At 37.9% G+C, this 15,405-nt stretch overlaps 1 protein-coding gene across 26 annotated transcripts in view; it reads left to right on the top strand.

The window, feature by feature from the left end:
• MEF2C (myocyte enhancer factor 2C) overlaps positions 1-15,405 on the top strand; it is a 140,377-nt gene that overhangs the window by 72,627 nt on the left and 52,345 nt on the right. The window lies entirely within an intron of this gene.

The raw sequence follows: 15,405 nt of genomic DNA, 5'->3' as shown, positions 1-15,405 counted from the left end.
AGATTCTGTGCTCTGTGAAGATTCCTTCTTTTTGCTTTGCTCTCAGACAGAGGTACTTGAAGTGAGTGGACCGATCATCTTTTTCAAGGGATGTAGAGCATACCCTGGAGCTGACATTAGTGGCAGGATAGCTGGTGACACATTCTCCAGAAAATACTGCATGCCTCGCTCCAAAAGTTATAATGTTCCCCATCCAGGGAGAACTGAAAAATACCTTGTAAAATACATGGAGGAAAACAATTTAAAATCACTTCTTTAAGGCATTCGACTGTCTTGTTGAGATTTTTGATTAATTACAGAGGAAGGAGGTTTATTAAGATGCAAGTAAAGTTCACTTATAAGCTGCACAATAATAAAAAGTTCAGCTACCTTACACAGAATGCTGTTACCATAATATAATAATAATAGTATCAAAGCAGCACTATCAGAATGTTAGAGAAACCATGTAACTATTTAAAAAATAATAGGGAAAATTGCATTTACAGTTACTGAAAATCATTAATTAATTATTAATTAAAATTCAAGATTTACAATTTTAAGCTTCTAATATTTGCAGAAGAGTCCGTTTACTTTGTAATCACATTAGGATTCAAGCCCTGTAAAATAAATGAAGGTCTCGATGATTTTGTCGTAATAGCAAAAGACTCATAGTGACACATAAATTATGTGAGTTATGCAACACCTGTTTTGAAAGCATATAAGTGATTAGGCATCTAAAGATATCACTTTTTTAAAGTATTGGAAGGATCAGTCTTAAAGATCAGTGAAAATTTATTCATAAATGCTACTGAATAACTTAGCCCATATACCTAGGTCACTTCAGATCTTTTTAAGGGTCCTAGTTTCAGACTTTTAAATAATCTGGTTTTTGTCTAAATTGAAACTTTGGTTCTTTTGGCATCTTCACCTGGGTTAGTCATGTATTTGAGACTAGCAGTGGAAGAAAGTAAATGTGTAAATTACATACAAAATGTTTTTGATGGAGGAAAAATACTGTATAAGAGACATCGTTACCCTTGTTACAAGATGCCACAGTCACACCACCACAGATTGACAAGACTGCAACCCTGAGATACATATCACCTTTCTGTCTATCCTTATGTCAATGTATAGGATGATACCGGTTTGTTTCCTTCATGATCTCCCAGCAGATTTTCTGCCTACTTAGGAAAGGATGAGCTTCTGACAGGAGAACAAAAATTTATGTGAGTTAAGACCAGGAGGAAAGTACATAATTTCTTCCTCCTCTCCATCATCTCTTTTCCTTTCTTACTTTGAATCTCCTTTATAGACACAAAGTCTTTCCTGTCACCTAGCTCTGGTAAGCCCATGTCCTGTCCAGCAGAATTCAAGTTCTGTCCCCAAAATAATGCCCTGTCCTCTTTCAGTGGCAAAAAGCCAGAATATTCTTAGCAGGAAAAGTTTCCTGTGATATCTTTGCTGCTTCCTGCAGGATTTCTTTTGGGAGTAGGTGCGTAAGCAAGTAATCAGGGGTTTATTACTTGCTACACAGTGAATGAATACTTTTGATCATGAGGACTACGGTCTTTCAAGAAACTAAAGTGAAAATGTAAAATTCAAAATAATGTCTGTTTTGTCGTAACTTTGAGATTTTCAGAAAGAGCATTCTTTGCACCAGCAAAGTCCCTTTCCTGCAAAAACGGTAGGTTAGTTTGGATAGGCTGATAGGCAATTTTGCATATAGACATGTAGTTTTCTCACTATACCCAAAATTTAGGGTATAATTTTTCTCATTATACCCCAAATTTTTAAGCCCTCTAAAAAAGGCCAAATAAAAAAAACGAGTAATTGAAATTAACATTATTTAAATCAAGTAATCTAACAATAGGCAGAAAAAGTCAAATGAAGTGCGAGTTTATGTTTTTTTCATGTGTTCTGTCGGCTCTGAATTCAGTCATTTGATCGTTACACTGTTATGTTTTTCGGTGTCCTGCCTGTAGTGCAAAATACTTGAGCCACACCAATGCCAGTACTGTTTCAGGATCAAAGGAGTACTTGTGTGGGGTGTAGGTTCTGAACAGGGTTTCATATTATCATGCCTTTACTAGATAATTAACATCACAGTACGAGTACAATAGAGGAATAGAGCCCATGAAAGTATGCAATCTGAGAAATTGCCCGACTCTTAGTGTAGTTTGGATCTATTTTTAGGTACAGGATATAAATCTGCCACACATTAAAATATTTAAATTGATCAGTTAAACTGACTACATTACACATATTTTCATTGTAAGGAGTCCATTTTTTTTCGCTTACAGACAGCTAGATTTCACACTTACAAGTTTTTAATCTTTTTCTTCCAGAGCAATCAACAGCAGCTGAGAATCAGACAGTGTTATTAAATCTGATAATTTTCAACTAAATGACTGCTCAATAACTATATTTCAGTAGAAGAAAAGAGCATAGCTGTGCTCAGAGAATTCTACACAGTATTAGAGAAAGAAAACTTTTTTAGGTAGACTTATGAAAATTTTAAATATAACTGTCAACTGTATAAAGGTCTTTAATTTAGAATCCAATTTCTGTTCACATTCAGCATAATATTAACTATTTAGTTACTTTTTGGTTGCAGTAGAACTGTGTTATCAGCCATTAGAGTGTGATATTACTTCTTTGAACAATCTGTATTCAAAGAAAATCGAGAGAGTAGCTCTTTAATATGTAGTTAATTTCTTTTAATTTAGACCACTGCTATTCAAATGGAAAAATTACATGAATTTTCATATAGGTCTGGCTGAAGCTGTTAATTTTATTAAGCAAATTACTTCAGTCTAATTACTGGGATTAATTATATTTAACATTTCTAAAGTAATGAGTCTTCAGGCCATAATTTGTTATTTGAAGGATCAGAGGACAGCAAGTGTCATACATCTAACAAACATTACACTGTTTTTTAAGGGAAAAATTATTTGGCATTCATTTTAATACTTGTGTTACTGCAAATCAAGCAGTTTGGTCCCACCTAAATTATAGGTATATGATCTGATTACATCTGTCATGATGTAAAATGTTGTGGCTAATACTAAAAGAATTGTAAAGTTCAGTTGCTGTTATTCCTTGAGCTCTTTTGGTTTAAAAATTTAGACAAATATACTTTCTTCACACATGTAGTAATTTTATTTGCATGTATAAAATATAACTGACATGGTCTTTTATGGTTGCATCATTCAAAATAGAGTTGGTTAACATGCAATTTGGTATATCTGAGCTCTTTAGATCACAAAAATTATCTACCAGCAGAATGTGTCTCAGTTATCACTCAGCAAATACACTTACAACATCCACAGTTAACTAAAAGTCAACGTGTACTTGTGAAGGAAAAAATATTTGCATCCAGCACTCAAGTTTATCTGTTTCAAGTAACAGTGACAATTATTGTGAGCCTGACCAAAATCTGTGTGGAAGTTTTACGATATGAATTAGTTCTGCAAAACAAATGTTCATTCTGAAACTTCTGTTTAGAGTTAACTGGATTCTTAAAACTGAAGCCTTTATGTCCTCGCCCGCTAAACCACTCACACCACAGTCGTTCATTCAATTTTGCTTCAGTTAAAAAGGGCATGTTGGTTGCTGGATATAGTAACGTATTTTAAGGAATAGCAGACCCTGTGCAGGATTCTTTCAGCGCTGAGGAAAAAAAATATTTTCACCATCTTTATACTAACTTCCAAATGCTGTGTGTAACTACCAACAACAATATATTCAGCAGCTGTCATTTAAAGTCCTGTGATATAATTACTAGAAGAGCTGTAATTCTTTACTTTAAAATGGGATTACGCTTTTTTCTCATTAGAAAATCCTGTGGCATTTGGTACACAGACTTTGGTACAGAAGTAGTGTTTTTACAACTAGAGTTCCAATCTGTCCATAGAAGTTTGTCAACACATCCAGTTCCTGTCTGCTCTATCGAAAAAAAAAAAACAAAAAAAAAAAAAACAAAAAAAAAAAAAACCACCAAAAAAACAACAACTTATGAGTTTGTTGTTTAATACTATCAGCACAGTTTTATAGGACTAGGCAATAATTTTCTTATGGCAATGAGGAAATGAGGAAGAGGAAATGTCAGAGTTTTACAACAGATACATGCACTATAATTCTGTTGCCTTTATTTAAAATGAGCCCAGATCCTCTCTTTGTTTCTACAAAACCAAAGTGGACATCACACAGCTTATTTCAGTGATATTTCACTGCCATGCTACTGGGAGTAATGAGAACCCAGCACCAAATCACTGTAAATCCACTGCTTAGGAGCTCAGAAATTACTTTAGATTGCAGAGAACGTATTTCAGAGTAGGAATACAGGGAGATGTTTTGCATCTTGGCTGCAAATGTAATTACAACCCTAACTGTATTACAGAAATCTGCTGCAGTTCTTCAGCCAACCCATCAAGCTTTTGCTGATTTAAAGTGAAACTTCTTGCCTGTTCTCTCTCTTGCTGTCCCTTCTTTCTCGTCACTTCTCTCACGTCAAAGCACCAGCTACTGCCTCAGCTTTAGCCGACCTCTAGTGAATTTTCACTAAGTCCTGGTTTTGACCCTGTTTCTTAGATACTGAGCCTAATACGCTGATCCTTGCTCTGTATGCACATAAATCATTCCTCCACAAATCACTAACCACTTCATCTTTCAGCTCCTCTTAAGCCTCCAATCCATCAATTTCTTTGACCCCGCTGCTCTTATTGTCCCTTGTTCTCCAACTGGCTTCTATTCCTCTGCTTATTCAGTGGTCACTGCCTTTAGAACTCAAGTTCTCCTACTATGTCAGCCCTTTCAAATTCATCCCAATAAACATACCTTCCATTTTCTGGCCAACATCCGTCCACCTCCTCAGTTCCTCTCTGCCATACCACTAATCACTGGTAGAGAAAAAAGGGGAACAACACAAACTTTCTTCAGTTTTCTGTTTGCTAACTGAGGTCCTGTGTTATCAGTGCTGATCACTCATCAAATCTTCTCTGATTTTTGTAAAGCTTTTTTCTTAAAACTGCTACTCTTCATGCATGTATACATGTTTTTCTGATCTTTGCAGCTGTCTTTGATTTTAATCTCACAAGAAACTCTTCCATGACCTCAGTATCTTTTCCTCACCTGAAATATCTCTCTTGCTATCTGCCTTTGGCTCTGTCTTTTACTGACACCTGGCATTCCTTTTTTTCTCCTTTTTCTTTTTCTTTTTTTACACTTAGAAGGACACTCAAGGGTCCTCAGGATAGACCTTTACATATAGGAAGATATCAGCTCCCACAATACACTGTCATATCCTTCTGCAAAATAAGGTGGTGATGATACAGTAACACAATTCCTCATGTAGGATACATCAGTCCTGTTTCCACCAAACAGCATTTATACCTCTCATGCCAAAGACCATCTTTTGACCATTTCTGAGGGTCTCCTTGTCTTCAACTGATCCTCAGTTTCATCCTTCTCAATCTCTCGCCAATTGCACTCCAGCACATACTTCTTTTTCTGTCCTCCTGTCCCTGAGAGTGTCACCAAGTTGTGTTCTCCTTTGCCTCTTGTCTCACCAGCTGCTCCTTCAATCTGCCTTTACATTACACCTGATGCCCCTACATCCTCTTTTCCCTCTCTTTTCTCACTGAAAATGAGTAATTTTGGAGAATCCCACACTGGCTGAATTATTTTTTTGTGATACTTGAGGACTTCATCAAGAATTAGCCTGAGCTACTCTCAGAGATTTTCATTATGCTATGGCAATTGTGATGGGGTTACTGGTTGGCCATGGGGAATAAAATTTAAAAAACAGCAGTTCTGATTTACAATAATATGTAACATTCTTAAATCATTTACAAGTTACAGATTCCTTTTCGTAGATAATTATCATCTGGCATTGTCTTTTACTGGTTTTGTGCAGGGTCATACATCATCATTGCTCTAGTAACTGCTAATGAATTGACCTTTTGCAGAGTATTTTCCTTTCCCTACTGGACTCTTACATTTGGTGAGGGAGAATGAACCAAACATACCAAGAGAGATTAATGCCATTTGCAGCGGCGTTTTCCTATAAGCGGAAGAAGTGAGCTTTTGGACATGTGAAATTTTAGCTGCAGACTGCACATCCTTTGTGTCTTAGAACACACAGACAACTTTACAGACCTTAATGTTAAGATGGTAGGGAAAAAAGTGATACTAAGCCTTATAGGGTGCTAGAGTTCAGAATTTTGTTTTTATGCGTGTTATTGTTTGCAAAAAAAAAAAACATTTTGCTCTAAATACTGTGCATAATGAAAACATGCTTATTTCAGCGATATTTCACTGCCATACTACTGGGAGTTACGAGAACCCAGCACCAAATCACAGTTAACCCCACTGTTTAGGAGTGCAGAAATCACTTTAGATTGCAGAGAACATATTTTGGAGTAGGAACACAGGGAGATGTTTTGCATCTTGGCTGCAAATGTAATTACAACCCTATTATACTGTGTGTAATGAGAACATGCAACATGCAATAGGTAACAGTGGATACTTCCACAGGTTTGTAGAAGAGCTAACTTGATCTGAAAATCCAGCTGCTTTTAGTATGACCAGCAGCAGAGTGTTAATAAGCATGAAATGCTACTAAATCCCCTACATGCTTGAGGGACTCGAAACTTAAAACTTCATACAGCTTTTGCACATCGGAAGGTTGGAGATGATGAGGATGGCACTCGGTCAGCAATAGGTGCGTGTGACTTGCTGCCTGTGCCTGAGACGAATGCCATGGTACTCTTCTGCTGGTGGACCTCCTGCACATTGTCCCATGGATTCTTACAGGTTTGCTCTGGGTCCTATAGCACATGTAGGATTAGTCACTTGGCGTAGAAGTTCTGAATGAGATGAAGAGGAAAAAATATTCCTTCTGTCAATTATTTCTAAAGGTCACAGAGCTAATGACTAGCTGGGAGGTTAATTAGATTCTGAAAGCCTCTTCATATCAATTAAGACTCTTATCTGTTTATTTGTAGTAAATAAGCCCATATAACTCTCTAAATGTGCTCTTTTTAGGAAAAGTGAGGCAACTGTTGTAGCTTGTTTAATATAATAAGTGTATTTTCTTCTCTTGTCATCATAACATAATACTTCATGTAAACAAGCTGTGAAATACACATCAAATCAGCTCTACAGCTGTTGAAATCAGGGGAATTTTTTCAGCTACCATGGGCTGAAGATCTGGGACAGTATAGAAAGTAAGCCTGTATGTAAGAAAGGTTATTCAGGGTGATCTAGAGACAGCACAGTCTATTGGATACTGCTCTGGACTAGGACTCATGAGACTTGGATTTTATTAATAGCTTTGCCAAATACTGTTGTGTGACCTTGGACAAGTCACATTTCCTCCTAATGCTTCAGTTTCCCTATCTGTAAAAAGGGGATAGCATTATTGATTTCCTTTGTAAATTGGTTGAAGACCAGCTTGTTTTAAAAAAAAAAACAGCCACCGTTACTTTTTTCCACAGGCCAGGAGATGATTGAACAGGGTCAACTGGCCAAAGAATTTCCTTTGGATGATGAATTAGGCTTTTTAAATGCTTACTTCTTGTTTCATTTTTAGTAAATATGAGCCAAACCATTATTGCTAACCTCATGTATGACAAAATCATGGGATTGGCTTCAATATCCTCAGCATTTTTGTAATATTCCTTTGGTCTTTCTTTGTTTGCCTTCTGAGTTTTGAGCCTTTGGAAAATGTGTTTGTAACGTAATATCCCCATGTGAGATTTCCTATGTTTTTCCTAACCATAATTAGTACAAAAAAGATCCTGGAGGGGATAATACGCCATTTTCAAAACTACTAAAAAAATCTCCACTTTATCAATTTTACTTTTTTTCAATAAATTAATCTAGAAACACATATATTTTAAAAAAAAAATATGGTCTCATTATTCCATCAGTTTGGGTTTTGTGTAAATATTAGCTATTGCAAGACCACAATAAAAACTTCAAAGCTGGAAAACTGTGGAAGGCAATTCTATGCTGCTCAAATTCATTCCTCTATGGGACTGCTATTCCAGTCAGTGGGACTGTACGAATTAGGTCCTCTACTACATCCATAAGGCAGCAATATATTCCCTTCCTCTCACTGATCCACATCAGATTTTTGCCTCTATTTTGCAGTGACAGGCTGTTGTTCAAGCTCTCCTTGACAGCTCTGCAGCATTCTGTTGCTGTGCATCTAATAAGTGATAGACTTCAGATGCTTTGCAGCCTTAAAGAAGAAAATCAAGTGTAGACACTAATACATTTCAGATTAATCCAGTATATGAAAAATGCAACTAAGGGAAAGTTGCGTAATAAGTTTTGGGTTGCTTTCTAATAAAAAAAAAAAAAAGTTTTCCACTATGATTTATTTTCAACAAGTATTTGGTTCACATGAAACATAGTTTGTAATCCTAATGTATCTCAAATGAAAGTGAAGTAGCTCATTTGATAGCTTGTTTTTCCGTACTTGGAAGAACAGGGACAGAGAAAGCTAAAATGGATGCAAAGTTAGTCACTCTGAAGCACATGGTAGAGCAAAAACTACTTTTGGGTACATTTTGAGGGAGCTCTGGACTTCCTGATTTTTACGTATTGAGGATCAGTTCTTACAATTGGTCACATCCCCACACTAATTTTCTTTTGTTCTTAGTAGTCATTTAAAAAAATGTTTTTATAACTTAGGAAATGTTTTGGATGTTTTAAAAGTGCTATGATAACAAAAGTGAAAAATGCGTGCAGAATATATGTGTGTTTCAAACTCTCTTCATAGTTCCTTTCTTTGTCAAACTGGGAACTTAAATGAGTATTTCTTCGAGCAAGGTCTATTTCACAGATCACTGTTTCTTTCTCCAAAACACGATATATCTGGCTGAGAAGCTGGAAAAATCTTACATGTCTGTGTAACTTTCTTATAACTTAATAGCTCCAAAGTTTTATCCCAATCTAGTCATTGGAGAATGTTCTTTGTTTTTGTAGTCACTGTTTCACATAGTAACAGCTTGTTGTATTTTGATCTGTTTGCCAGAGGGTAGGTTTATTTTTAAATCCCTGAACTCTGAATTTTCTTTATTTTTCCAAGATTGGAAGCAGCTGAAACGCCTGGAGTTACAGGTTGAAGGGCTCACTTCACAATATGAGTTGGGAAGCCTCATCCCCTCCCCCTTTTGTGTTTTTCTTTTTTTAAATTTTTCCTAACAAATGCCTCTTAACTGATATTTGTCTAAAAATAGAAGACGGCCTGACTAAAAATAGCTTGGCTCTCAGTCTTGCCAAGGAAAATGGAGAGGAATAGGCGTGGAATAGAAGGCTGAGTAATCCGGCTCTATTCATTCACAGATCCCTTTGAGAATGCAGGCGATGATAAAGTGCCCTCAAAAAACCACAGGCCTGACTTGCTCTCTTCAGACTCCTAGGTGCCAATAAACATTTTAGCCCAAGGATATTTTTTTTTTCTCTCATAGATCGTAAACACTTTCTGAAAGACAAGGCTTTGTTTCACAGAAGCTAACTTACTGTCAAAAATAGCTGACTTTCCTAAGGTCCTTTTTGTTTTAGTTTCCACATGTTTTTTAATTTATTTTCAGACTGCAATGTTCTGTCAAGAATTACCATGAAATGCCACATATCTAGTGTGAATGAATGAAAAAAATGGATGCTTTTCATTGATTTCATACTTAAAATGGTGCCCTCAAAACTTCACATATCAATAAGAAAGAAAAATTTATTACTCTGATTCTGAACAGTAAAAGTGGATGAGTAGGCAGCTGATTTATTTCACTGAGAAATCAAACTTCAGCTGCAGAGAACTTCTGCAAATTTATAAGTGACATTTTTTATTTGTAATTCTTCATTTATCTGAAACACAGATTTCACCAAGAGAGCAAAGGAGATGGAAATGAGAAGGGACAGGATCTAATTAACTTACAAATAAACCAGTTGAGAACCCTGCAAAGCAGGAACTTTTTATTTTGAAAAGATGTTGTATCAGAGAAAATCAGTCTTGTTTTATGCTACCGAGGTTTTCATATCACATCACCATTGTGATATTGCAGTGAGAGGCATCAGTGATATTAGACGTCAGAAAAGATACCAGGAAGGGTTGAGCATGTTATTTAAAACAGGAATGTTTGTTGTTGTTCTGTATGGAGTTTTTTGGCTTTTTCCTTTTTTTTTTTTTCTTTCTTTTTAAATCTGAGTAACCTGGTGAAACACAGCAACAGGGTGTGGAAATGTCAGCACAGTTCACAGGGTTATTTGAGCCTGAGTATTGTTTTGTTCAGTTCCTGTAATGCTGCTTGTGATAAGACTCTGGAGACAAAGGATGATAATTGATGGAAAGGGACTTAAATCACTCCAAAAAGAATCAAGGTCCTTGTATTTGGGTACATCGACTCTTCTGGTCTCCTTCCTCCTTGTAAAGCATTTTGTCTTCTTGCCTTTTGGCCCCCTACTGCTCTTTGTAATGGAGGCAGACCACAAGTGATTCCTTTATGCAGTACACAGGGTGTAATTGTGTCTGTGTGGTGTATTAGTAATTACCAAGGCTGAATTCTCGTATTGTATCTTCACTGCAAGCATGGAAAAATAGGACACACTACCCTGCATTACCATTTTAAACCTAGATAGTGAGCTACTTATAGCTATGTTCCAGACACAAAGGCTTTTGTGAGCAAACCCATTTTTCATTTTCACCATTGAGACATCCCTGCCTTGTAAGGTAAATACACAATGTGGTTATTTACCTGGATTCTCACACAGTAGAAATAATCACAAGTGTACAAATACCATATCTTCTTTTACCTCACAACCATCTTTAATGCAAACTACTGACCTTGTCCCCTTTTCCCCCAAGACTTTTTGTTTTGTTGGGCCCCCACAAGCCGTCAACTGTTCTTTGTCAAACCAGTGCTGAAGATTATGCAGCACTGGGTTTCTAGCAAAATCAGCAAGTGATGACACTGTTCTTCACATGCTTACACATGAGCAAAGGTTTTTTTAGCGTACAAGTGTTTCCAGATGTCGGCCCTTAGCCACTGCTCATGGTTGTATTAGGTAAAAAAAGCCCTATCAAAGGCTAAAAAACTCTGATATGTGAAGCCCACCATTCAGGTTTAATTAGACCCCTGATTCAAAGCCCAGAGTGATCAATGAGAGCCCTCTAACTAAATTCAGAAGTCTCTGGTTACGGTTCCTAGCACAGACACCAATTTCTATGGATTCTATAATTTTTTGCAGTAAGCAGCACTAGAATAGGTCTTATTTCTACAAAAATCCATGGAAGTCCTCTTTCAGTGAAAATATTCACAAGGATGAAGCTGAACATTCCTGCAAGTGCCTGCAGAATAGTGGCTTTCTTTCTGAAGCAGTTCCAGTGTCAGTAAGGGTGGCAGAATTGGGACGTAAGTAGTTCATACCATGAGTAGCATTTATGTATATATACTAAGAAGTAAAAACACGCTTTTCTTCCACACCACAGAGAGGTGGCAAGAAGTGAAAGCCCTTCCCTGAGTAACAAGGGCACTGTGCAGGAGGAGCTTCATCACCAGAGAGGATGGGGATACAAAAAGTTGGTCTAGTCCTGGCTTTCTGCCTTCTTTCCTCCACCTTCTGGGGAGCTGGAATTTCAAATACTCTGCTAAGGTTAAAGCACCTTACCCCTCTTTTCCATGAAGAAAATATCTCCGTGCCTCTCCTTCCCTGGACTGCACACAGATCACAGACACTTTATGTTCTTGAGATGCCTTTTCCACAGTTCTCACTGTTCTGGCAAAGGTTCTGTTAAACTTCAAAATATGCTGACTTTTCTTCCTTATTACAGTAAGAAGGTATAAATTAATTATTTATTTGTGTACTATAAAATTTGCATCCATCCTTTATGTATTATGTAGTTCATATTGATTAGACTCCATTTGCCCTGAATTCAGGGAGGCCTCTGTGTGTTTGTTTACATAAAAGATGGCTGAAATTAATGTAAGTCACCAAATTTGCAGGGCTATGAAACCTCAAACACATATGCTTTATTGTTTTACATTTTTAATAATCACAAGTCTAGCAGTCAGCTGTGAATTAATATCCATAGTCCAGAACTATTGAAGGTAATAAAATCTTAAATAGGCATTTTTCTTTGAATTAAAAAACAGCCTTTACCGCAGAGTTTCAATCAACATTTCCTTTATGTGGTAATTTATAAATCTACAACTTTAGGTTAATGTGTTTTCCTTACTTAATTTTACTATGAGTGTTTTTGTATATGGTTACAAGTTAATGGAGGAGTAAAAATTTCTATTAAAAGAAGTTGCATCATCTGTGCTCTAAACATTTCATTAATGCTTTTACATGATAGACAGTGGTGTTAGAGGCAAAAATTTGTAATATATTGGATAGATTTGCACTAAGAAAATCTCAAAACCATTTATTTATATCATCTTGTGTGATCTATAGACAACTATAATTACATTTTATAGTGCAGAGTTATAAAAATGTGCATGTACTTTACTTTGGGTTGTTAAAGTATACATTTATTTCTTTGATCAAATGTTACAGCACACAGGCTGTTCAAAGAAAGCAAATTATAGAAGAGTCAATAGAAGTGCTTTAAACAACACACAGCTGCTATAGATTGCTATAGATTGATGCAAAAAAGATCAAAATCTTGACAAAACAGCAGTTCCTAATGGAGTGTGCAATGTTTAAAGTATATTTAGCTTGCTACAATACAATCATGGCTATAATATGAAAAACATAAAAACACATAGCTTTTTCCTGTCATTTTTATAATCCAAGGCTTGATTATTACATGCTTCTAGTGTGTTCAAGCATATATGAGTAAAATGGAAGCTTTACCATTTGGTTTCCAGTAGTTAAGATCACAGAAACTCATAGAACAGTTTGAGTAGGAAGGGACCTTAAAGATCACCTATTTCCAGCCCTTCTGCCATGTGCAGGGACACCTTCCACTAGACCAAGTTACTCAAAGCTCCATCCAACCTGGCCTTGGACACTCCCAGGGATGGGGCATCCACAGCTTCTCTGGGCAGCCTGTGCCAAGGCCTCACCACCCTCATGGGGAAGAATTTCTTACTTATATCTAATCTAAATCTCCCCTCTTTCAGTTCAAGGCCACCACCCCCTGTCCTATCACTACACACACTTGTAAAAAGCCTCTCTCCAGATTTCTTGTAGGTCCCCTTTAGGTAGTGGAAGGCTGCTGTAAGGTCTTCCCAGAATCTTCTCTTCTCCAGCTGAACACCCCAACTTTCTCAGTCTGTCCTCCCAGCAGAGCTGTTTCCAGCCTCGGATCATTCCTGGGGCTCCTCTGGCCCCTCTCCAGCAGGTCCGTGTGTGTCCTGTGCTGAGGACCCAGAGCTGGACCAGCACTGCAGGGGGGTCTCACCAGAGTGGAGCAGAAGTGCAGGATCACCCCAGACCTGCTGCCCACAGGGCTGGTGATGCAGCCCAGGTTACTGTTGGCTTTCTGAGCTGCAAGTGCACCTGGTCAACTCATGTTGTGCTTCTCATCAGCCAACACCCCAAGTCCTTCTCCCCAGGCTGCTTTCAATCCCTTCTCTGCCCAGCTTGTATTTGTGCTGGGATTACCCTGACCCATGCACAGGACCTTGCACTTCGCCTTGCTGAACTTCATGAGGCTCGCACAGGTCCGGTTCTCAAGCATGTCATGATCCCTTTGGGTGGCATCCCTTCCCTCCAGCATGTTGACCCCACCACAGAGCTTGGTGTTACCAGAAAATGTGCTGAGGGTGCACTCATTCCCACTGTCCATGTCACCGACAAAGATGCTAAACAGAGCTGGTCCTAATATCAGCCCCTAAGAAACACCACTCACCAGTGGTCTCCACTTGGACATCAAGCCATTGACCACAGCTCTTTGAGCGTGACCATCCAGCAAATCCATTGAGTGGTCCATCCATGTCTCTCCAATTTAGAGACAAGGATCTTGTGTGGGACAGTGTCAAATGCTTTGCACAAGTCCAAGTAGATGACAACTTTTGCTCTTCCCTTACCCACTGATGCTGTAAGTCCCACCATAGATGGCCACCGTATTTGTCAGGCACAATTTGCCCTTAGTGAAGCCATGCTGGCTGTCACCAATCAGGTCATTATTTTCCATGTGCCATAGCATAGCTTCCAGAAGGATGTGCTCCATGATCTTGCTGGGCACAGAGGTGAGACTGACTGGCCTGTAGTTCACCGGGTTTTCCTTTTCTCTCTTTTTAAAAATGAGAGTTATGTTTCCCAGTTACCAGCACATGCCTTAGCATTTGATCTGTGTTTTTCTAACCAATGTGAAAAGAAGCTTGCCTTCTCAGATGTAAATTTTTGCACAACCCACATATATTGTTTAACTCATGAATAAAAATTCATAATTATACTCAGAACTTTCCATCCTATATCTGAAATTGTTTCACAGAAGTGACTAATCATAAACTTTAAAATACAGCAACTAAGGTCATTTATCCAAAAGCTTAATCTGGAGGCATGTGAACTTTGTGGGAGATCTTATTGTTTGATCTTGATCATTCCTAGGGGCCTGTACTGTAGTTACCAAGTATTATCCCAGTCTGGGACAAAATTGAGAAGAGTCTTTTCCCAGTTTGAGCCCCAAATCTAGGAACTCTCAGCCTTCCATGAACAAAATATCCCACGAAGCAATTCCTAATGCAAAGAGCAAGCATAGGATCAAGCTTTTCACAAAACAGAATCAGAAAATATTGTTGGTGTTTGTGTGCTATCGAGTGAATGGAGACTTCAGTTTAATTTCTTTCTTAAATTATAATTTTTGCCTTTTATTGGCAGTCTGTTCAATGTAAAATGCAAACACCAGCTCTGATGCAGAAATAGGATTTCAACAGAGCTTCCCTCAAACAAAAATGCTGTAACAAGCCACAGAGCTCTGTCCCCTATTGAGTTTTGTTTCTCTGACCCAACAAATGTCGCATTTTTTAATGCACAAAAGCAAAATATTACAGGGAAATGCAAGGCTTAAACAATCTGGAACTGCCTAGATCATGGGACTAGCGGTAAATCCCATCCTTTATAGCAATATGGGGAACAGTAGATTTGAACCCATTCAGATCAAAGAAGAAACAGAACCTGTGTTTCCAGCTTTATAGTAGGTTTCTAACCACTAGTTGTTATACAGAAAATCTGCAAAAGCAGCCTTTTCTTAAAAGGGAAGAGTCTTTCCCAGGTCTTTGAAAGATGAGCTGTAGGAGGGGACAGTACACCCAAGTCAAAGCCTGAATGCCCAGCAGCACTTTGTGGATGGAGGTGTCACTGCGGCCATGGGTAAGCAGCGTAACTTCTGATGAGGGGTAGGGTTTCCAAGACCCTGTTTGCTTGGTCTGGGTCACTCACAACTTCAGCACATGCTGACAGGTTTGGATCCTG

Source organism: Columba livia, chromosome Z (assembly GCF_036013475.1).
Source record: "Columba livia isolate bColLiv1 breed racing homer chromosome Z, bColLiv1.pat.W.v2, whole genome shotgun sequence".
In the NCBI taxonomy this organism is placed as follows: Eukaryota; Metazoa; Chordata; class Aves; order Columbiformes; family Columbidae; genus Columba; species Columba livia.
This window is presented reverse-complemented; position numbering and strand designations above follow the sequence as displayed.